Raw genomic sequence first — 24,112 nt, 5'->3', positions numbered from 1 at the left:
ATAATAGGAGAATAATTTTTTGAAGATTTCTTCTTACTTTTGGTACTAACTGAACCAATCATACCATTAGCAACATGGGACCCTGAAGGAGATGTAGTTATTTGATTGTGTTTCGGAAGGTCGGGGATTTTTTCATGTAAAGTACCCGACTGCGTGTAAACGAGGTCAAGGTATTGAGCCTAAGCAATTACTTGCTCTTTAGTAACAACTTCTGCCTTAGCTACATCTTCAGTGATTTTAGGTAATAATGATTTAACGAAAAATTCTGCTAAAATTTGATCCAGAATAAAAACTTTCACTAAACTTCGTCTACGTCACCATTCATGAATATGATCAGAAATATATGTGGACATGGATTGTTTTAATGAAGTTAATAATTCCGTGCCATTGTCATATGTGACAAGTAACTAAAAATGAGTTAAGAAAGAAGTGGCTAACTGACTAAAATTATAAAAAGAGCCTCGTGGTAACTCAATGTACCATTTGGCAGCAAGACCAATCAGAGTGTGTTGAAAAAGACGTAAGCGAATTGAATCATCAATAATGGAATTAGATGCACACCAGAGGTGATAAGTCATCACATGATTTGATGGATCCTCTCTTGACTTACCCTCAAACTTCGGGATATCATTGGGCAACTTATTAGGCATTGGTGGCCAATACAGAAGATAGTTAATTGGATCGTTCGTAAGGCGCAACAAATCAGGTAAATCCAAAGTTGCAATAAATGGTAACTGACAGTTAGGGTCGCGAAAACCTTGGGTAACAAGACCAGCCCCAGGAGGAGGATATCCAGGATAACCTAGAATTGGATTTGCATTTGGAATATTATAACCTCCTGGGAAACCAAGATTAACCGAACCAAACTGGGGTTGTAGAGGCTGCTGATAAGTATAGCCAGGGTACGATTGATATTGATACGCTGGCTTTTGTACAGTAGGACCGAATTGATACTATCCTTGGTACGGTTGATAAGTGAATTGTGGTTGACTTGTGACAACCGTACTTGAACCAGGTTTTCCTACAGGCATCTGAACCGAAGTCTGAACTATAGGTCCTGATTGTGGTAAAGAGGCTTGAGGAGTTTGCACTGATACAGGAATAGTAGAAACTGGAGCTCCTGATACTCTAGAAGTAGGTGAGGTAGATTGAACAGAAGTTGCAGTAGTTGCAGCAGTAGTTTGAGGTGGAGTTCGAGGTGAACTAGGCCCAGGCTGATGAACTACACTAGGTGCAGAGGTTTGAATAGTAGGCTCGACAGGTTGCTGGGTTGGACCAGAAACCAAAGGTTGTCCAGATTGAGCTGAGAACTACACATTAGGTTGCAAAGTCTGTTGAGTTTGAGATGGATCTCACACCATGTTCATTCCGGGGTATGGACCCATATAAGGTTGAGCATATGAAGGGCCATAACCGGGTTGAGCATAGGGCTGATAATTAAATGGTACATTTCCACCTCCTTGTACAAATGGTTGACTATAAGGTGGTTGGAAACCTTGAGTTGGGTACTGACCTTGAGGTTGATAACCTTGAGGCACGTACTGAAACTGGGGTTGACCTTGAGGTATATATTGATACTGGGGCTGACCTTGAGGTATGTACTGAGTCTGGGGTTGACCTTGAGGTATGTACTGTCCCGAAGGTATGTACTATCCTTGAGGTTGCCCCCAGGCAGTAACTGACTACCTTGAGGGTCCCCCCCAGGCGGTAATTGAGTACCTTGAGGTTGCCCCCTAGGCGGTAATTGACTACCTTGAGGTTGCCCTCTAGGCAGTAACTGACTACCTTGAGGTTGCCCTCCAAGCGGTAACTGACTACCTTGGGGTTGCGGATTTGGAATAGCACCAGACATCGTAATAATTGCTTCTATGCTCAACGCTTGAGTTCCGTTATTACCAGTTGACATGCCACATTCAATTGCTTGAGGAGATGCTCCTGAAAAAGTGCCATTGAGTGACTGATACCCAGAAGGAATAGAAGGACCACCATATAAAAATGTTTTCGGTGTTTGGGAAAACATGGATGACCGTTTGAACATATTCAAAGGAGGATAATAACCTCTAGGCGTAGGATGAAAAGGAATTTACGGTGGTGAAAAGATAAGACCCAAATTTTCTAAAAAGTTTGTCAAATATACGTACCAAGCGTCACTCCTAAAAGGACTGTAGAAAATTGATTCACGCTCTCTAAGTTTTAAAGTTGGTTGATTTTCGGGGAGAGTTATATCTTCGTCCGGACTAACAAGTTCTTCAATAGAAATGAGTCCAGAAGGAAGATTTTGGGTAATGACACTTCTTACCCTGGGTGAACCAGGACCACTAGAAGTTGGAGAAGCAAATCCTGAAGATGGAGTAGCAGCAGGTTCAGTTTCAGGCTCAGAAATTTCAGGTTCTTCAGCTAATTCACTGGTAGGAGAAATACTGCTAGTAACTTCGGAAAATGAAATTGGTTTAGAAATATAATTTGTTGCTTGAACTTGATAATCAGGATGAACAATTAAGGAAGACTCTCCAGCTTCTGGTGACCCAACTCTACTGTCACTAAGTGATACAAGAGCTTGTAACCCTTCAAGCTAGCTTGGCATATACTTGGGAGGTTTCCCCCGAAGTCTACGGGATTGTCTCGGTAATTCAGCCACGATTAAATATTTAATTACTCACACACAAACAAAGAAAATTTCAATAAAACCACCTAGAGTCTCTAAAGAACCAAACAATTGAATCACATGCCTAAAAAATCTAAGACTTCAAACCACACAAAAATAGTAACTTTCCATACCAAAAACACTAGTTGGTGATGAAATCCATCGTTGTAGAATTCAATACAAAAAGGGCGGTTGGAACAGTTACCCCGACATCCTGCTTAATGAAACAGATTGGCACAAGTTTCTTCACAAAACCATCTCGAGTGAAGAGAACCCCCCAGAGAGTCCAAGTGAGTCTAGTCGATGTCTACTCTAGGTACAATGAGACTCGTCCTTCATCGTCACCTTAGGGAATAATCTTAAGTTTATGGACACTAAGGTTACCAACAACAACAAATACAACTGGGGGAATAGTCTACGATCCAATCTACATGCAAGGGTAGAGTAACAAAGCTTAATCCCCTTGAAGGCTCCTCAACATGATCAATCCAAGGTTTACCAACAAGTGACCCCAAGCTCCTCGACAATGGTTAATCCGAGGTTTACCATTTATAATATGCGCAAATCTTCTATCTTTCCCAATGAGACAGACTTGATTGTCTCAAAGGTTCAGACATGATCTCGTGATTGACTCCTTTAAGAGAATCTTCCCAGATTATATCAATTACAATTGGACTTATTTCCTACCACAAGATATAGCTACTTGTTTGTTTTAACTATCTTGGAGAGTTAATTACTCCCTACTCCAAGATACTAGCCTAAGCTATATTGGTGATAAGAGCCCTAGAAATAAAAATATTTCTAGATAATTAGGCGTTACTTTTATGGGTTGTTTCTTAAGTCAATAGGTATGGAAATGAAACTTTGATGGTGTGAAGACTCAACTCCAAAAACACTAAAAATGCACCTAAAATGATAAACAATTCGTTTTTCCTTCAATGAATTTCTAGCTAAAAGAAAGAGTTGAGAATGTAATACTTTGAAAAACAAATCTTTCCTTCAACATGTAAATGAAAAGAAAACCTTTTTGTCTTTTTCAATAAGAACTCAAAATGAGACTACTAATTATGCTCACAAAAAATCCCTTTCTTTTTCAACACTCAAAAACTACGAAAAACGATTCTTTCAAAAGAGATTCTATAATTTCTAAAAAACACTCAAAACTAAAAAAAAAAAAACTAACATTGATATCTAAAACTTCTAAAAACCTAATGTATAAAAGCTTCAATTCTTTTCGATGACGTTTACTTTGTTATTCAGTAAACTAAGGATTAATTCATTTAGAATAAAAAATAAATCAAAAAGATCCAAACATGTTTTCTTTTATAAAAATGAAATTCAAAACTTAAAAGCAAGTTCGTTCAAAGATTTGCAAAGAGAAAATGAAATCTATTTCTCATCAAGGGCGGATTTCACAAACCAGTCAGACTCATCAAGAAGACAAAAGAGACCAGAGTAATCTAAGGTTTCTTAGGCTTCTAATCTCTGAGTCACTACAGACACCAAGTGAAAACCAATCCAGGCATGAAAAACTTCTAGAAAATCATCTAAAACAAAAAATACCAATGGAACTTACTCACAAGAGATTTTTGACAGAACACATGCAGATCTGAGTAGACACTAAAATTCGTAAATAAAACCTAAACTTAACTGGAGGAAAAAATTTTAGGTTTTTCAAAAATTTTAACAGGGTTTGCAAGCTTCCAGAAGAACCAGATGCGGTACCGCTTTGTGTACTAAAGGAAAAGTGCGGAGATGCTCGCACTGTCTGTAAAAAGAAAGTGTGGTCCTCTTGAAAACTTTGAAAAAACAAAAAATAATCCAGATCCTATAAACTACCCAATCCCACACACATAAAGAAAAAACCAGAAACAAGAACAAGTTTCTCAAGTCAAAGACAAAGGAAAACCAAAAACCAAATTTAGTTCCCCAACGGAGTCGCCAATTTGTTGGCCAGATAAATCGATCTTGCGGACAAGGCCGATCTCCGTAGTATCAAAAGATATCTAGCAACAAGCAGGACAAGCAAATCTACCATTCTCTAAACATATTGCGATTCATTAATAAAAACTATAGAGGTGTTTAGACCCTACCTTAAGTCCAACGCTAGTTTGTAGTAGCTATCCTTCAACCGTCCGAAAGAGTTTCCTTTTGAGAACCTGCAATCACAAACAAGCACACATCAAATAACACCTGCATAGCTAATATAATAAATCATGTTCATTATGGTGATCAAGGAATCCATAAAATAAACCATAAAACACAACTTATTGAGAAAAATAAACTTGTTTGTATTAACTTTGAAATAGAAGAACCTTACAACCTTTGGTGCCTTGATGTTGTATAAGCTCTTCCTAGGGCCCGAAATAGGAATCTCCTCTACTTTGACAAGCCTCACACTCTTCCAAATGAGATCAAAGAGTTATGTAATCTCTCCTCACAAAATCTCAAATAGGAAGACTAAGTTCCAGCAACATTTCACCTCAAAAATATTCAGCTTTCAACCTCCCATGTAACCAGCCCAATGCCTCATTTTATAGTGCAAAGGAAGGATGTTACAAGTCCACCTATGAAGGGATAGAATCCTCCTTCAAAGGGATAAGCTCCTCACATCAAGGGGTTAGCTCCTTAAGGTATGGGATGCATGAACCTTAAAGGAGCGAACTTGCCACCTCAAGATTCCTTCCAGAAGCTTCTGGAAATGACTTAAAGTGAGTTTTTAAGAATATACTTGCGCCCTTTTTACTTTTACAGGGGTCCACACCCATAACACAGAGACGGAGTGGTCAGGTGCGCAGGGGACATGACCTTTAGGTGCGGGACCATAGGTAATTCTAAGAGAAAGTGCAGAACCATAGTTTTATAGACTTTTGAGGGATTTCTCTTATTTTCAAGGCTTGATATGAAGAACTGAGGCTTAAGACTTGAAAAAGAGCAAAGTATGAGTGATAATGGACTCACACAGCTTACAGAATGTCATGGTGACAATTTTTGTGCAACATATTTTCTTTATGAGATGAGTTAGAGTTGGATATTTTCCTTTGTGGTCTAATGTGCATGTAATGTAGGAATAAAGGATAAAAGCAAGGAAAAATGTAGGAATAAAGGATAAAATCAAGGAACTATGGAAAATACCTTGGTCAAAACTCAAATGGGACAAGGGAGAGGATTTATAGGAGGTAAATCCTCCTCATTTATTAACCCTTCATTCGAATATTCCTCCATCAGCTCGGAGTGCAAATAGCCAAATCATTAGGACTAAAAGACAACCAAGCAAGTGAAAGTGGCATAAACCAGTTTATCTTGAGTGGGGAGCCAAGCCTCCCTAATGGGAAGGAAGTCATTGGAGACTTTAGATGTGTAAGAAGAGAGGGTTAGGACCATAGTAGGATTCATATTCTTATTGTTAAACTCTACTTTATTTCTTAGCTGCAAGACTTGTGACAGTTTGTTATGTAATCCATGGTTTTTACAATAAAGATGAGTTTTGTTTTGAGCCAGCACTGAGTTAACTCAGAGGGCTAAAGCTCTTGGGTTAGGACCCAACCCGAGCAGCCAAAGCTCCTCTTTATTGTACATGTATTCTTGCAGACATTTCTGGTTCTATTCATTTGCTTAAGTAGCGTCATGGTTTTCCATTCATTGTCTTAAGTAGCGTCATGGTTTTCCACTCATTTGCTTAAGTAGCTGCATTTTCATGACAATGGTGTAGTGTAGATTTATGGTTTTTCTGTTCATTTACTTAAGTAGAAGCATTTTCATTACAACAGTATAGCGTAGATTTGTGATTTTTCTGTTCATTTTCTTAAGGAGTTGCATTCCGCTTATAGTAGTCTAGAGTAGATCGGTTGTGCTTTAGTTTACTTCCATTTGTGCCTTCTTTCAATTAGCATGTTAGCTAGGAGAAAAAGACCACCATAAGGTTGTCTGTAGGTCCCTTAGCCTCATCTCCTCCCTATGGGACCATGACTTGAGGAAGAGACCCTTCAGCAACCAAAAAGGCACAAGTTTCTGGTTCTCACATGAGCTATGGAGTTTGTTGTTTGATTTAGTTACTTGTTCACCCTCACTGGTTTTTCTGTTGTTTTCATTGAAACCTCTTTCAACACGTTCTTCATGCATAATCCCCTTACTATTCGATCCACAACAAAACTACCCAATAACCATCAAATTCATTAATTTATCCAACTACCACCTCGCGTGATGTCTTCCACCTACTTTATGTTCTTTAAATCCCCACCGTTGATCTACCTTGACTGATCCGAAAACTTTCGCATCACCTTAATACTTTATGCACTTTAAATCCCCACCATCGATCTACCTCGCCTGATCTGATGGCTATCACATCACCTGATCACCAACTATCTTGGCCAATCTCCACCATTGATCAGCCCCACCTAATCCATCGACTATCATGCAATCTTGCTTTGATTCTTGCACGACCGTTATCCACCTGAGAGCATGTGAGAAAAGTTGTTTTCGCATGCTACGGGTTGCGCAGTTAGGCTAATCACGTTAAATTTCAAAATACAGCTTACAGCTTCAAGGGCGCGCAAGAAAAAACTCACTGCCTCCAAAAATCCACTCCATAATTTCCACACGTTTTCTTCCCGCAATACAATCTTTGTCGCTCATCTGCCAATTAATCCTCTTCATCCAAGCATTCACTTAATTCATCGCGATAAGATCTCCACTATCCATATGCTTCGTTACCCTGTTCATTCAACTATTCATTAAATAACCCACGATAAGATCTTCGTTGTTCATCCTATTCGTTAACCCTGTTCATCCATCTATTCACTTAAGCCCCCCCCGATAAGATCTCCACCATCCATCTTATGTTCCTTGATCGATCCAACAGTCCCTATGCACTACTATGTCCTTACATCCTCCTTTCACCAATTTCGATCTCCGACTGCTCTTCCACTTCAAAATAGATTTAGTTTAGTTCCTTTGCTTACACCTTAGTATAGTTTAATTCTCTTTACCTCTGCAACTTAGATAGGAGCATTAGGTTAGTGTTGATTTAGCAATTTTGTTTAGAATAGTTGTTTAGATTGTTAGTTAGGTTATGGTGTGGTTTAGCATTACATGATGTTTTCTTCATTATTATACTAGAGTAACTCTCTCTTAGAATAGATTTCTCTTCTTCCATCAAAGAATTAAGCTTCTTCTGACCCTATAGAAGTATGGCTTGGAACCCCTTGGGTCTCTTGCTAGATGAGCAGTGATAACATTCTGGACCTTCACTTTTACTTGTGCATATAGCACTGTCACCTCCAAGTTTGTATGAACCCCGGGTTAATAAGTAAAGATGATAGCCCTAGGAATTGTAGCATCCTTGTTGCAATACCTAGTCTTATCATTTTTTGGTGCCATTTCTGGGGAGGTGTCTAAGTAGAATGTGATCACTGCTTTCTTCTATTTCTAGTCTCCAACTTTCTTTTCTTCTACTTTGTATCCTCAATTTTCTTCCATTATTTTATTTCTGCAAAATTAATATAGTAGTTTCCTTTCTTTAATTTGTCATTATCTTCTTTCCTTTCCATTCTACAAGTAGAATTTCAATTCAGCAAATAGTCTTTTTGTTAGAGGTTTTCATTCAATCAGCAATTTCATTTCTGTAAATAGAATTTCAATTTAACAAGTAGTTTTTTCTATCAGTAGTTTTCATTCAAATAGAAATTTCATTTTTGAAAAGTACTTTCTAGATTTAACAAAATCTTACAAAAACCAACCAAAAAAAATATTTCCTTTCATGCCTCGTAGGAATAGGGACAATTCAAGAAAATTCTTGCCAAATACCCCCACTGCATCCAACAGTCAACCTTCTCTCTTCTTCAGTGACTATGATTTGGAAGAACCTTTACATATTTGAAGAAACCTTACATATTTGAAGAAACCTTACATATTTGAAGAAACTTTACATATTTGAAGAACCTACAAGGGAAGAAGAAGAGGAAGAACCCATTCCTATAGAACCAATGGCTGAAAACTGAAATGACAGAGAGAATAGAGAGAGAATTGAGGGTGCCTTCCCCATCAGGGAAACCGATGGGGACACTAAGATGAAGAATATAAGCCCCTCTGCTTTACCTCATTTCCATGGCCTGACCATAGAGGACCCTGACACTTTCCTATTTGATTTTTCTATTATATGTTGAACCTATGGCTATATAGATGTTGAGAAAAAGTTAAAAATATTTCCATCTACCCTCAAGGATGCAGCATTGCACTGGTTCATGGGTTTACCTAGAGATAGCATCACAACTTGGGCTCAGATGCAACAGGTTTTTAACAACAAATATAGGGGCTGCTGTAGGTCAAAGGATACTAAATAAGATATTTTCAAGATGCCATCTCATTTACAAAAGGGCCAGGTGCACACTTGACCCTGAGTCACTAAAGCTGGTCCTGCTTAGAGGAGTAAGGGAAGATTTTCTAGACACCTTACACATGTTACCAGGAGGAGATGTATACCAATTACCTTATGAGGATATCAAGACTGTCTTTAGAAACCATTCTAAGGCAGCTAGGAAAATGGGTAGGGGTAGTCAACCTATGGCCAGTACATCATCCTCCAACTCATCCATCAAGGGCGAAATTGGAAATATGCTGGAAGATTTCAAAAGCGATATGTTGCAAACCATTTCCCTGCAATTGGACACCATGAACATCAAAAGGGGCCAAGAGGAAATAGAGAGATCCTTGGCCATATTTTGTCCTAGATTCACCAGGAGGCATCCTAGGAACAAATGCCCATTGAACTATATTAAGATTTTCTCAGTCTGTGAAGAAAACCACTCCACAGACAAGTGACCTTCTTTACCTAGACTCAAAGTTGTATATCAAGGAGCTGAAAGGGTCATTGAGCAACTTTGCTACATTAAACAAAGGAGACCTCCTCGGCCTAGACCATAACAGAAAGGTATGCAAGGGTCATCCCATGCATATTACAACCCCAACCAAACCACAACTATAACTTCTTAGGGACCCCTTGCTCATCCTTCCTAGTCTACACCGCCTCCTTGGTCCTATGCATCTCAGTATCATTCCCATCCAGCCAGCCAGTCATTTCAACCTTATGTTCAGCCACAACCTCAATCGAATACACCACTCTAGGGGTGGAGGCCCCAATTCAACAATTTCCCAGCCTTATTACCTCCACCACCTACCCAACCACAACTCCTGCACTCTGCTCCACCCAAGCAACCCCAAATGCTTGCCCAGCCAAGTCCAAACCAAAACAATAGGCAAGCTCAACAAGTATACAGTGGAGAGACATCATACCCAGCTTATGCTGTAGAAATCTAGGAGATCAACCTCCCTCTCAACACGTTCTTCATGAATAATCCCCTTACTATTCGATCCACAACAAAACTACCCAATCACCATCCAATTCATTAATTTATCCAACTACCACCTCGCGTGATGTCTTCCACCTACTTTATGTTCTTTAAATCCCCACCATTGATCTACCTTGACTGAACCGAGAATTCTCCCTGATAACCAACCTCCCTCTCCACATAGGGAGGTTGAGGAAGAAAGAGAGGAAAGCAACCTTAAAGTAAATCCACCCTTTCCTGAGAGATTAGCCCAACCACTCTAGCCTACCCCAGAAGAAACTAAACTTCTGGGAGAATTGAAAAATCTATGTGTAAATATCCCCCTTCTCCAGGAAATCAAAGATGTTACCATTTACAATAATTTGATTAAGGAGAAGTGCTTCAAGCATCCAGGAAGAAGAAAAAGGGATGCCCCTACCATTAATGTCATTGGGTAGTTGTCTGACTTAATGTTGGGGCAGGTAATATGTCCAAAATATTTGGACCGTAGAAGCCCTGTAGTAGATGTGCACATCAATGACACCATTGTCCCACACACTCTAATTGATCTTGGGGCTGCCATTAATGTGATGACTAAGGACACCATGCTCATGATCAACCTCCAAGGGTCATTGAAAAAGACCACAATAGTTCTGCAACTTGCAAACCGTTTCATAGCCACCCCTGAGGGAATTGTGGAGGATGTGATGGTCTCCATTGACTCCTGGGAGTACCATGCATATTTCCTAGTTCTCCAGCCTAAGGCTAAGCTTACTAGTTACCCTCTCATCCTTGGGAGGCTATGGTTGGCCACAACTAATGTTTACATTAGCTACAGAGCTGGGAAAACGATCATCAAGAATGGGCATATGTCCAAACAGTTAGTCCTATGCCCTCATGCTCAACCTACCCTAGAGCATGATTTACCTTTATGGTTGGAGGAGGAGGAAGAATATGAGGTTTATTATGCCCAACTTTATGCTTTGGAAGCAACCATAGGAGGAGGACTGCAAGATGAGGATGACTTAATCGAACACATGCTCCAAAGTCCAACTCCTAGTTCACTACCATTAGAAGAAGAAGTAAGGGAAACCCAGAGCAATCATCCAATTGACTTATGCTTGGCCAATCCCAATCGACTCTATGTCAAAACCATAGAATTTTTCCCAGAGAAAACTTTGAAAATTAATCCATCTCTTTCTGCTTTAGAAGGGGAAAATCTATGCAACATGTTGAGAGAAAACCTAGAAGCCTTCACTTGGAGTTATAAGGAAATGAAGGGAGTACACCTCTGAGTGTGTACTCACCACATATACATCAAAGAAGGTTGAAAGCCAATTAGGAAACCCATAAAGGAGGATGAATCCAGCTCTTAAAAACATATTCAAAGAAGAACTGCAAAAACTGCTAGATGCAGGATTCATTTACCCTATCTCAAACAGTGAGCGAGTCTCTCCTTTAGTGTTAGTTCTCGAGAAAATGGTAAGTGGAGGATTTGTGTTGATTATAGGGAGTTGAGAAAAGCCAAAAAGAGGGATCGTTTTCCCCTACCCTTCATTGACCAAGTGCTAGATGGCCTGACAGGGAAGAAGTTATTTTCCTTCCTAGATGGATTCAATGGGTACAACCAAATCCAAATCTACCCAGAAGACCAGGATAAGACCACATTCACCTGTCCTTCGGGTAATTTTTCCTATAGGGTCCTTCCTTTTGGCCAATGAAATGCTCCTTCCACTTTCTAGAGAGAATTCTTAATTATTTTTGCTGAATTAGTACATGATGTTGTGGAAATCTATATGGATGACTTTACACCTTATGGCTGTGATTTTCAAGAAGCCCTGACTAACATAGGAAAAGTATTGGACAAATGCATTGAAATGAACCTATATCTGAGTCCAGAAAAATGTGAATTCTTAATGACTGATGGGGCTGTGATAAGTCATTCAATATCTCAGCAAGGACTACAGGTGGACCGAAACAAAATAGCAATCATCCAAAGGGTCCCACCTCCACAAAAGTAGAGAGATGTTAGGAGTTTCTTAGGGTTAGCTGGATACTACTAAAGGTTCATAAAGGGCTTCAACAAGTTGGCCTCTCCTTTGTTTTGGTTGTTGGCCAAAGATTCTGAGTTTATATGGTCAAAGAGCTGTCAAGAGGCCTTAAACATTCTAAAGGGTAAGTTAACAACTACACCAATTCTCTGAGGCCTAAACTAGGCCCTCCCTTTTCATATTCATGTTGATGCCTCACACAAAGCCATAGGAGTAGCCTTAGGTCTGGAAGAGGACAAATTTCCCTATGCCATCTATTTTATGAGTAAGAACTTGTCAAAGGCTAAGCTAAACTATACTGTGACCGAAAAGGAACTCCTGGCTATTATGCATTCATTAAACAAGTTTAGGCATTACATTACAGGCTATGAAACATTTGTGCATACTGATCATGCTACAATCAAATATTTAATGAACAAACTAGATGTGAATGCTAGAATTATAATATGGTTGCTTTTATTACAGTAGTTTGATCTAAATATTGTTGATAAACCTAGTAAGGAAAATGTTGTTGTAGACTTTCTATCTAGTATAAATCTGCCTATAGGTGAAAAAGGAATGGTGGCTGACTAGTTACCAGATGAGCATTTGTTTGTTATTTTAGTTCTCTCCCCATGGTTTGCTAATATAGCAAACTATCTGGTATCAGCATAGTGCCCGCCAAAGTTGCACTCCAAATAAAAGAGCAAGCTAGTCAGGAAAAGCGCCCCCCTTCACCTGGATTGGGGGAAATATTTTCAAACTTGGCCCAGATCAAATCTTGAGAAGGTGTGTAAGGGAAGAGGAAGTTTTTGATATCCTTTTGACCTGTCATGATGGGCCTTGTGGAGGTCACTTTGCAGCAAAGAGGACAACATTCAAAGTGTTACAAGCAGGATATTATTGGCCTACTCTTCATCAAGATGTGAAAAAGTACATTAGTCAGTGTGATCAGTGCCAGAAGATGTGAAAGCCTACTCCAAGAGATGAAATGTCGTTAGAACCTCAAGTGACTTTCGAGCCATTTGACAAGTGGGGCATGGACTTCATTGTGCCTATCAACCATCCTTCAAAGCAAAGGCAGTACATTATTGTGTGCCCTGATTATTCGACTAAGTGGGATGAAACCAAGGTGATTAAGGCAGCAACAGAAGAGAAGGTGGCTGAGCTTATAAGGGAGAATATATTCTACAGATTTGGGTACCCTAGAGAGCTAGTCATAGACCAAGGTAGACAATTTACCTCCAACACAATTGAGGAATTACTCAGCCATCACAAAGTCAAGAATAGGACCTCCACTCCTTATCATCCACAAGCTAATGGGCAAGTGGAAGTGACCAACAGGGCACTGGAGAACATCCTAACCAAGGTAGTGAGCAGTAGCAGGAAGGATTGGGCAAAGAGACTAGTTGAGGCCACCTGGACCTATAATACAACATGGAAGACCACCACTAGATTTACACCCTATGAGCTGGTCTATGGGAAAATGCTTTGATGTCCATTGAGTTTGAATATAAAACATTGAGGATGGTAGCCTGACTAGATTTGGATCTCAATCATGCACAAAAAGAATGATTGTTCCATTTGAATGGCTTGGATGAACTCAGAATGTAGGCCCTCCTACATACAGAGATAGTTCAGCTTCAAAGGAAGATCGGGCATGAAAAACATATTAAGGAGAAGTAATTTCAAGAGGGAGACTGGGTATTGTTACGTCATTCTAGGTATAAAGACTTCAAGGGAATGATAAGGACACAATGGATCAGACCTTATGTGGTGGAAAGATTCCATGACAATGGTCCAGTGCAAATCAGAACTATAGATGAAGAAGCCATTCCATTACTAGTTAATGGACACCGATTGAAAATGTACAAGAGGCCTTTATCAAAACAAGAGTTCATTGACAATATCAATAAGACAATGATAATGGTGGAGCAAGTTCTAGCTCCTCCCTCATCAGGGCACTGAAAAAGAGAAAAAGGAATAAGGATTCCGGTGAAAACCTCCATGAGTCTGAGTCCCATTTATGGGTTGAAAACCTGGTGAGGCGACCCAAGGATGAGAAAAAATTAAAAAGAGTAAGAAGATCCCTAGGTGAAAACTTTCCTTGAGGCGCCCAGGGTAGATATCTAGGGTGAAAACCTCCCTGAGGTAGCCTAGGTGTTTTTCAAAAAATATAATAATAAAATAAAAAAACAAAAAATACGTAATTATTATTTGGAGGTGGGTGAGAAAGACAATCAAGGAGAAAAGAGAAGATCCAACGGGAACCTTGCCTCACATATATTCATCTCCTCCACTCCTTAACATGCATCCCTCCATCAATTCCATTGTTTTTCACTTCATTTCTTAAATTCAGAATATCAATCATCAACTACAAAGTCTTCACTAGGATGATCCAGGAGCTCCACAACTGTAACAACATCAGATCTTCAATGATAGACACCTACAAAAGCGAATAAACCATCAACAGGTAGTAGAGGAAGAAGAAGAATGACCATGCAGCAAATGAGCAATGCAACACCTCTGATCCTTGATAAACTTTAGCATGGGATCGAGACCACAAGTAAGTATCCCACTCACTCACTCATATGAAAAGGTGGCCAGTTAACTTGGCCACCTTCATTCAGTCATCACATACAAAGCAGGGTGTCCTCTCACACATGGTTGCAGTCAACTCAAGGAATAGAGGAGGAGTAGGACAAGAAGTGGTTAACTATGGATTTAACAATTGTGGGAGCTAATTACAAGGAGTGGGAATGATGAGGTGGTATAAAGGGAAACAAAACATCATTTATATGCATTCATGCATTCCACTTCCTTGAAATTCCCTCACTCAAGTAGCTCTCATAACACTGGCCACCCACTGAAACCAAGGATCCATCGTTCTGCAAAAGGATTCCTACAAGAACAGTCTATAGGAGACACAGAGGCAGTCTACAGGATAGGCAGAGAGGGGTTCAAGAGGGAATATCAAGAGAATTGTCCACTGCCACCATTCTAAAGAGGTAGGAACTAGAAATCAATACCCACTTACAAGAAAATGAACTATATGTCCTCTAAAAAGCTAGTGGATTACATAACATAGGAAACTCTATTTTCTCAAGAATTTGCTCACTCCCTCACTCCACACAGCATAATCTCTGCCACTGTTATAGTTAGAAGTCTCACTATAGATCTCACCCTAGATTTCATCAGTAGGGTCACCACACTTCCCCTAGGAATTGCATGGAGAAAAGAAGACAAATCAGACAATTAGGTGGCAAAAAGTAAATTCTTTTTAGAAAGTGAAGAACCCATAGAGGATAAAAATGAAGGAGGGACAGTCTACCATACGCATGGAGTGAGGTAGGCTACCAAATCATCAAATATATCTCATATGAGGGTAGATACAGTTTGTTTCTAGCTACCATTTTAGGATGCTTGAAGAACTAAGATTTGGGGTAGAAACACCAATTCACCAAAGACTCAACATACTCTATTTCTTGATGCAATCACTCATAGACTCCAACAGCAAAGTAAAGGAAGGAAATTCCAAATAGTTGGCTCACCAGGTTTTGATTAGAATCTTCATTGAGGATGCCCTCCAAAACCTTAGGATCCCTATAAAATGGTCAGTCTTCAGAGACTTACCAGCAGATGATGACATCAAAACCCTCATCTATGATGTTAGTCCTTCTGTCAGAGAGGAAGAAGGCATTCAAACAGAAGGGGAAGAACACAAGCAGGAGTCACTTAGGGTGTCTCCAAAGGCCTATGAGAGGACAGTTGCAAGAAAAGGAAAAACAACTAGCATGTATGGCCAGCCTCTCCTTGGAGGCCATCCATCATAGGATGCCAGCTAAATTCTATGATCTTTACCTCATATAATAATGGCTGCAATTATAGATTAAAACACTAGCATAAAGGGGCGTTGTGCCATTTCAAGAATATAGGCAATTTATGGATCTTTGTGATCAAAGTGCACTAGAGGATAGGGCCAAAATGGTTGAGTTTTACTTGCACAACATGGCCATCACAGACATGAATATTTGGGATCCTAATGCAAAGCTAGGAGATCTACGATTAATGGCTTTGGCATCATCGATGAACCTTGAGAAGTCAAGGGTTGTAGAGATGAAAATAATATTGGACAAAGAGAAAAATGAACATCTTTTCATCAGACCTGAACAATCAAATAACATCACCCTAATCAGAACCCATAATCTAATTGCAAATTATCCTCAACTGACACCTAGATATCTTGCTTCCCAAGAGCAAGAAATTTCACATTTTGAGGATATGTTTAGACTGCTAAGAGATAATAATATACATGCCTGCTAAAGGAGATGGAAAACACTGCCACACAACTTGAAGATCAGATAATATCACTTCCCTAAAAGGTTGAGAGAGGCACTCAACATGACACCTATGTATAAGAAATCATTGCAAAGGTTGAAGGCAAGGAAAATTTTAAGGATGGAAAATTTTCTTGAAGTTTAAAAACATTGGCGAATCTCACTAATCCCTACTATGCAAACTATAAATTTTTTAATGATATATTTGCAAAATTATTCAAATTTATAATGATTTTATATATGGTCTCTATATAATGTTGCCGATTTTTAAGGTAAAATAATTTTATATTCTAAAATTTGGGCGAATCATCTTTTATAAAAATTGGAAATTGGCGAATCGTTTTTTGGAAAAATCATGGAAAATTAGCCCACTGGGCGAACATTAGCCCCTAAAATTTTCCATGGTTGAAGGTCAATTGGATAGGCCTAAAATTAGTGCACCACTGCTCCTAGGGATGCTAGAAGTGAGGAAAGAAGAAGAGGAAAAGACGCAGTGGGAATAAGTAGAAAGGAAAGCAGGCTTCTATAAACAAGAAGAAGAGACCACAGTAGAAGCATGGGATGTCAAAGAGGCTACCAGAGCCATGAAGGACATGGACATTGACTAAGTTGCTCATAGGATGAGAAACACTTTTAGTAGGGGGGTGTTGATGAGCCTCATCATTGGGTAATTATATAGGCCTTAATTGGCCTTATTTCAACTCCTAGCTTAGTCAAACCAACTATTCTCACAAATTATTTCATACTTTGATTATATTTTGTTTATGAGATGAGTTAGTGTTGGATATTTTGCTTTGTGCTCTAATGTGCATGTAATGTAGGAATAAAGGATAAAAGCAAGGAACTGTGGCAAATGCCTTGGTCAAAACTTGAATGGGACAAGGGAGAGGAATTATAGGAGGTAAATCCTTGTCATTTACTACCCCTCCATTCGAATATTCCTCCAACATCTCGGAGTGCAAACAGCCAAATCATGAGGACTAAAAGACAACCAAGCAAGTCAAAGTGACAGAAACCAATTTATCTTGACTGGGGAGCCAAGCCTCCCTAATGGGAAGGAAGTCATTGGAGACTTCAGATGTATAAGTAGAGAGGCTTAGTACGTCAGTAGGATTCAGATTATTATTTTAAAACTCTACTTTATTTATGAGTTGCAAGACTTGTTACAGTTTGTTATGTAATCCATGGTTTTTATCATAAAGTTGAATTCTGTTTTTAGCTAGCACTGAGTTAACTCAGAGGGCTGAAGCTCTTGGGTTAGGGCCCAACCTGAGCAGCCAAAGCTCCTCTTTATTGTACATGTATGCTAGCATAGATTTCTGGTTCTATTCATTTTCTTAAGTAGCTTCCTGGTTTTCTGTTCATTTGCTTAGGTAGCTGCATTTTCATTACAACGGTATAGCGTCGATTTATGGTTTTTCTATTCATTTGGTTAAGTAGTTGCATTTTCATTACAGCAGTATAGCATATATTTATGGTTTTTCTATTCATTTGCTTAAGTAGCTTCATACTGGTTACAGTAGTGGAGAGTAGATCGGTTGTGCTTTAGTTTACCTCCATTTGTGCCTTCTTTCAATTAGTAGGTTAGCTAGGAGAAAATTATCACCATAAGGTTTTCCGCATGTGTCTCGGCTTCATCTCCTCCCTCTGGGACCATGACTTGAGGAAGAGACCCTTTAACAACCCTAGAAACATAGGTTTCTGGTTCTCACATGAGCTATGTAGTTTTTTGTTTGATGCAGTTACTTGTTCACCCTCACTGGTTTTCTGTCGTTTTCATTGAATCCTCTTTCAGCATGTTCTTCATGCATAATCCCGTTACCGTCTGATCCACAACAAACCTGCCCAATCACCCTTTGATTCATTACTTTATCCAACTGCCACCTCGCGTGAAGTCTTCCAACTACTTTATGTGATTTAAATCCCACCGTCGATTTGCCTCGCCTGATTTGATGGCTATCACGTCACCTCAACACTTTATGCACTTTAAATCCCCACCTTTGATCTACCTCGCCTGATCCGATGGCTATCGGGTCACCCGATCACCAACTAGCTTGGTCGATCTCCACCATTGATCAGCCCTACCTGATCCAATAGTTATCGTGCAATCTTGGATGGATTCTTGCATGACCATTATCCCCCCGAGAGCATGCAAGAAAAGTGGTTTTCTCGTGTTACATGTCACGTAGTTAGGCTAATCGCATGAAATTTCAAAACACAACTTATAGCTTTAAGGGCGCACGAGAAACTACTTACGGCCTCCGAAAACCAGCTCCATCATTTCTGCATGTTTTCTTCCCGCGATACGATATCTTCCGTTCATCTGCCAATTAATTCTATTCATCCATCCATTCACTTAATTTCTCGCAATAAGATCTCTGCCTTTCATCTACTTCGTTACCCTGTTCATTCACCTATTCACTAAATCACCTGCAATAAGATCTCCGTCGTTCATCCTATTCATTAACCCTTTTCATCCATCTATTTGCTTAAGCCCCCATGATAATATCTCCACCGTCCATCTTCTATTTGTTGATCGATCCAATGGTCCCTATGCACTACTTCATCCTTACGTCCTCCTTTCACCAATTTCAATCTCTGACTACTCTTCCGCTTGAAAACAGATTTAGTTTAGTTCCTTTGCCTACACCTTAGTATACTTTAATGCTCTTTACCTCTGCAAATTAGATAGCAGCATTAGGTCAGTGTTGATTTAGCAATTCTGTTTAGCATAACTGCTTTGATGGTCAGTTAGGTTATGGTGTGGTTTAGCATTACATGTTGTTTTCTTCATTACTGTAGTAGAGTAGCTCTCTATTAGAATAGATTTTCTATTCTTCCATCAAAGAAATAATATTCTTCTGACCCTATAGAAGTCTTCCTTGGAACCCCTTGGGTCTCTTGCCAGATGAGCAATGACATCAGGAAGAACCTTCACTTTTACTTGTGCATATAGCAATGTCACCTCCAAGTTTGTATGAAACCTGGGTTGATAAGTAGAGATGGTAGCCCTGGAAGTTGCAACATCCTTGTTGCAATACCTAGGCTCATCACCTAACATGACAACATCACCCTTATGATTTATTTGATGATGACATGGGATTTCTAGAGGTTGGAATTGGGCTTGAGAGGATTTTATTTGGTGATGAGGCACCATTTTGATGAGGAGACTTTAATTTTGGCATGATAAAAACCCATTTGGTCATCCCTTGAACTTTTTTATGGAGAGATATGCCCTTTGGGAGATTGCATCACCCTTGCAATATTTAATACTTACATGTATGGATTATTTAAGGATTATTTTCATGGTATTCCACTATTCTAGGTATTTGTTTAGGTTGGATTAATGACCTATCCACCTTGTATCAAGGACTTGATACCTTTTAGTATTTTAGCCTAATTTGAAGATAAATAGACTTAGTTGCTCTCATATAAATAGAAGGTAAATTTACTTATTGGATTCACACTTTGAACATAACTTCTAGTCATTAATGATTCTCTCTCCCTCTCTCTTTCACTCTTGTGCAAAATGGAAGACTAGTATAGTGATTTTATTGGGTGGATATTATGATGTGATGTGATATCTATTAGGCAGATCAAATTTTTCTTTTTAATCAGAAAAACCAATCCAACTCACTTAAATTGTTAATCATGGTAAGATTTTGCTTAATTACTCTCATGCAAAATATATACAAGAACATATGGAAACAAGTACTAATGAAATAAATAAAATCATTGCAATTCCACTCTTAGCACTCAAGACACACTTTTTGTCACTCCCCAAACCTTGTTCAAGCTTCTAGAAAGGAAAAACACATAGTTTCATATTAAAACACACTTTATCACATGACCACTCTTATTAAAAAGAAACAACTATCCTACAAACCACTCAACACTTAGGAAATCTCTAAAACACTCATTCAATGAAATAAACAAACAATAAGTGGTAACAATAATCATATAGCCATCAAACTAATGAAGGCACATGTCTAGGAACTATGTTGTTACACAATGAAAGAGGTTATGATTCTGCAACTACTCGCTACATGAACACAATATCTAATAGTGACAATAAATTACAGATACATCATTCTGAGAGAAAATTAATACACAACTATAATATATATGTAACTAGTAATGCCTACAAATAATGAGGGCCCTTCCTCCTTAGTGCGGGTTGCTAATTTACACAACTCACAAGCTAGTCAGGATAAATATATGAAACCATAAATGGTAGAGATTTGCATTAATGAAAGTTACAGTTATAGGATTACAATATTGGTACTCCCCTTTTGGTCCTATATATGCATGCTCCATGGGAAGGGGGTACATTTTTTTTTAATTTCAAAGTACATGCCTAGTGTCGAAAAGTGAGACCATAATGAGAATCTTTCGATTCTCATGTCATCTAAATCAAGAATATATAATAATTGTCTTACAACAAATTATCCTAGTTGAAACAAAGTTGTAACAAATTTTATAAATTACAATGATTTATCAATTGGGAATCCTTATTGTTTCAATTAAGTCAGCTATGTTTTCCATTATTTTTTCCTTCCAACAATCAAGTTGGCTCTGATAGGGTGTTTGTCCAAATAATTTGTCATTACTAAACATAGGATAATAGAGTATCCACAATAAGTTCAACATTTATCAATAATGATATAAAAATCCTTATTCCATTCTTATTGATGAAAAATTGGGGAAAATGTTGTGCTATAGAACACCTCACCAAGTCGCACAACCTAAAAGAGCCCTTTGTCAATTTGTTAATGAAATAGCCTAAAGCAGTTAGATTTTATGTCAAATTACAAGAAAAACTAGATAGTAAGGATGAATCAAAAAAATGAAACATATTTTAGTCAATATGGCTATCATAGTGGTAGAACATAGCTTTGAAAGTAAAAAATGGTAAGAAAAGTAGGGAAAATAGGTAAAAAAAGATGTCAATTCTACGTCCCAACAATATCTTTCCATGGATGCTTATGCTGGTTGTTAGATGTTGCATTGTGAATTAAGTTAATTTATTCGGTTTATCTTTATATTATTTTTTACAAGATAAATATTCTTATTCTAAGTTAGTTTATTTGGCATTTGATTCATTGTCCCATTTTGAGAAAAACCCTTCCTCCAAGTATTTGAAATCACTTGTGGCATTCTTTAAATATAAAAAGCATTCTTGTTTTTGTTTTCTGGTAAATTAGGGTTAAATTGCAGCAAAATGTTGATGTCTATTATGTAATGACTTATATATGTATTCCATAGGGGTAGGTCTTATTTATAAGTGCATTAGAGAAGCTAGTTAATTCGTTTCTGTAGTTTTCATCCATTTTCTATTAATGATATTCATCATTATTTGGTGTTACAATCCTTATTAACTATCAAAATTCATTGTAATTTTATCCATAATTTACTCTCAATTTTTTTCTCCAACTCATATAATTTTTACCCAACATTAATGGATAAAAATTTTCTTGTTATAAACCATTGTTTTGTTGCAATTTGCTAGCCTAAGGCCCTAGCTTACAACAAATTTTGTTTTTTCTTCATTTTGTGTGTTCGGGTAACCTGCTTGAGACCCTTTAGGTTAACCCTAACCTCTAGATTGATCCATATGTCATTTGAACAAAAATTTTGAACTTACTAATTCATCCACTAAACCCCTATTTTTTCATACATTTCTCAATTGGATTTTTATTGTAGTATCCTTAGGGTCATTTAGCTTAATATACTTGTGTTATTTGATCCATACTCCCTACCATGGAAGACACCATTGTGTTGGATTGTTTATTTCATTAAAGGGAGTCACATGTTTGCTTGGATGACAATGGAAACACCCACATTTGTAACACATTATTTAGGTCACCTAGTGAGGCTTTGCACTAGGTCCTAGATTTTGTTGTAACAATTCTCATTCAAAAGTTGTTACAAATGTATAAGGGTTTTTAAATCGGTTTTCTATACTATTAGGGTTTTTCTCCCTCCATTAAATCCATCCAAATTGACTCTCATATGCCTTTCAATTTTTTGGTGGATAAAATTTCATTCCTAGGTGACTTCTCAAGTTGTTCAAAGTCCAAACACGTCACCAATTTTTTTTGCAATGAGAGTCCAAAGATGTCCCCAAACATTTTCACAAGTTGTTGAGATTCTAAATCCATCCTTGAGAGTCTTCTAATGTTTTTGGGCATCTAAATCCATCCTCAAACATTTTCCTTTTTTTCTATGAATAAGTTATCCCTCCTTTCCTCATACCCCTTCCTCCCCTCATCTTTCCCTGTCAAAGCAAGTCCCTCGCTTATCCTAAAACTTCCTATAGATCTATAAGATATAGGGCCTTTGTGTCTTAATTTATCTAGGCTTATCTTTAAACAAAGATAAAAGTCTAGTTTAAAATATAGCTTATAAATTAATTAAATAAACAATATAAAATTAATCTCACATTTTTAATTTTAATTAATGGTTAAATTTAACAATATTAAAAACTTATTGCATTGATAATAATAAAACCTTATTAACATAGAGAACATAATCCTATAACCTATGTACATTAACAAAGATTAAACTAGGTTGAGCAATTGTTTACTATAAAAAATAAATAAATAAATCAAACCTAATCCTTTAACTCAAACTCTTAAAGAACTTTGAATCTAGTTTAAAATAGAGCTTATAAAATAAATTAAATTAATTAAATAAAACAATATAAAACTAATCTCACATTTTTAATTTTAATTAATAGTTAAATTAACAATATTAAAAAACTTATTATATTAATAATAATAAAAAACCTTATTAACATATAAAACATAATCCTATAACCTTTGTACATTATCAAAGATTAGACTAGGTTAAGGAGTTAATTAAAAAATTAATACAATTATAAAAATCTAACCTAATTAACATTGCACAAAATCAACAAACATTAAACTAAAAAATTATAAATATAAAATAAAATAAAATAAAATAGGTAAAATATATTAGTAACAGTAATAATTATATTTAATTAGTATCTCTTTAATAAAATTAATAATAGCGCATAGATAGTAATACATTCAATAAATATAATATGATAATATTACAGGAATTAATCAAAATAAGATTAAAATATTATTAAATAATCAATTGGTCGGCTTAACAGCTTAACAGCCCACCTACACCATATTTATCACACACTTTTCTCTTCTCTGTAAATCAGTCCTGATGATGAGTCTTGGTCTAGGCTCGAAACGTCGACAAATGAAAAGATGAACACTGTGGATTATCCGAATTCAATCTCTCAGAAACCACTCCACAGAAATCTACAATCCAATAATATAAATCTACCTCGATGAGTATTTTGGAGTTGTTGGGTATCTAAATCCATCCCTATATTTTCCCTTTTTATTGTGAATATAAGGCTCTCTCTAAACAAATTTTGGATTTTTTGGGTATCTAATTTTTTCCTCAAACATTGTTGTTGTGAAAATATATCCATCCATATCAATTTTCTATATTTTTTGGGTTCCTAAAATCATCCCCAAACTTTTTTTAGAATTTCTACATGTCTAAATCCACCCTTGGGTGTTTTTCTTTGCCCTTGTGTGTTCAAACCCATCTAATGAATGATTTTCTAGAATTGGCCATCTCATATTTCACAGGGTAACTCTTTTCATTTCTAATATAGTTGATTCATCCATTTATTTATCTATTTACTTGTTGGTTTATTTCCTTATGGTTAGGAATTCCTACCTATTTAATAGGAAGCAAGGACTCTATTACAAAATTTCTTATTAGAAC

The sequence above is a fragment of the Pinus tabuliformis genome, chromosome 1_2, assembly GCF_031772625.1.
Source record: "Pinus tabuliformis cultivar Carrire ecotype Pingquan chromosome 1_2, CPIR1, whole genome shotgun sequence".
Lineage (NCBI taxonomy): Eukaryota > Viridiplantae > Streptophyta > Pinopsida > Pinales > Pinaceae > Pinus > Pinus tabuliformis.
This window is presented reverse-complemented; position numbering follows the sequence as displayed.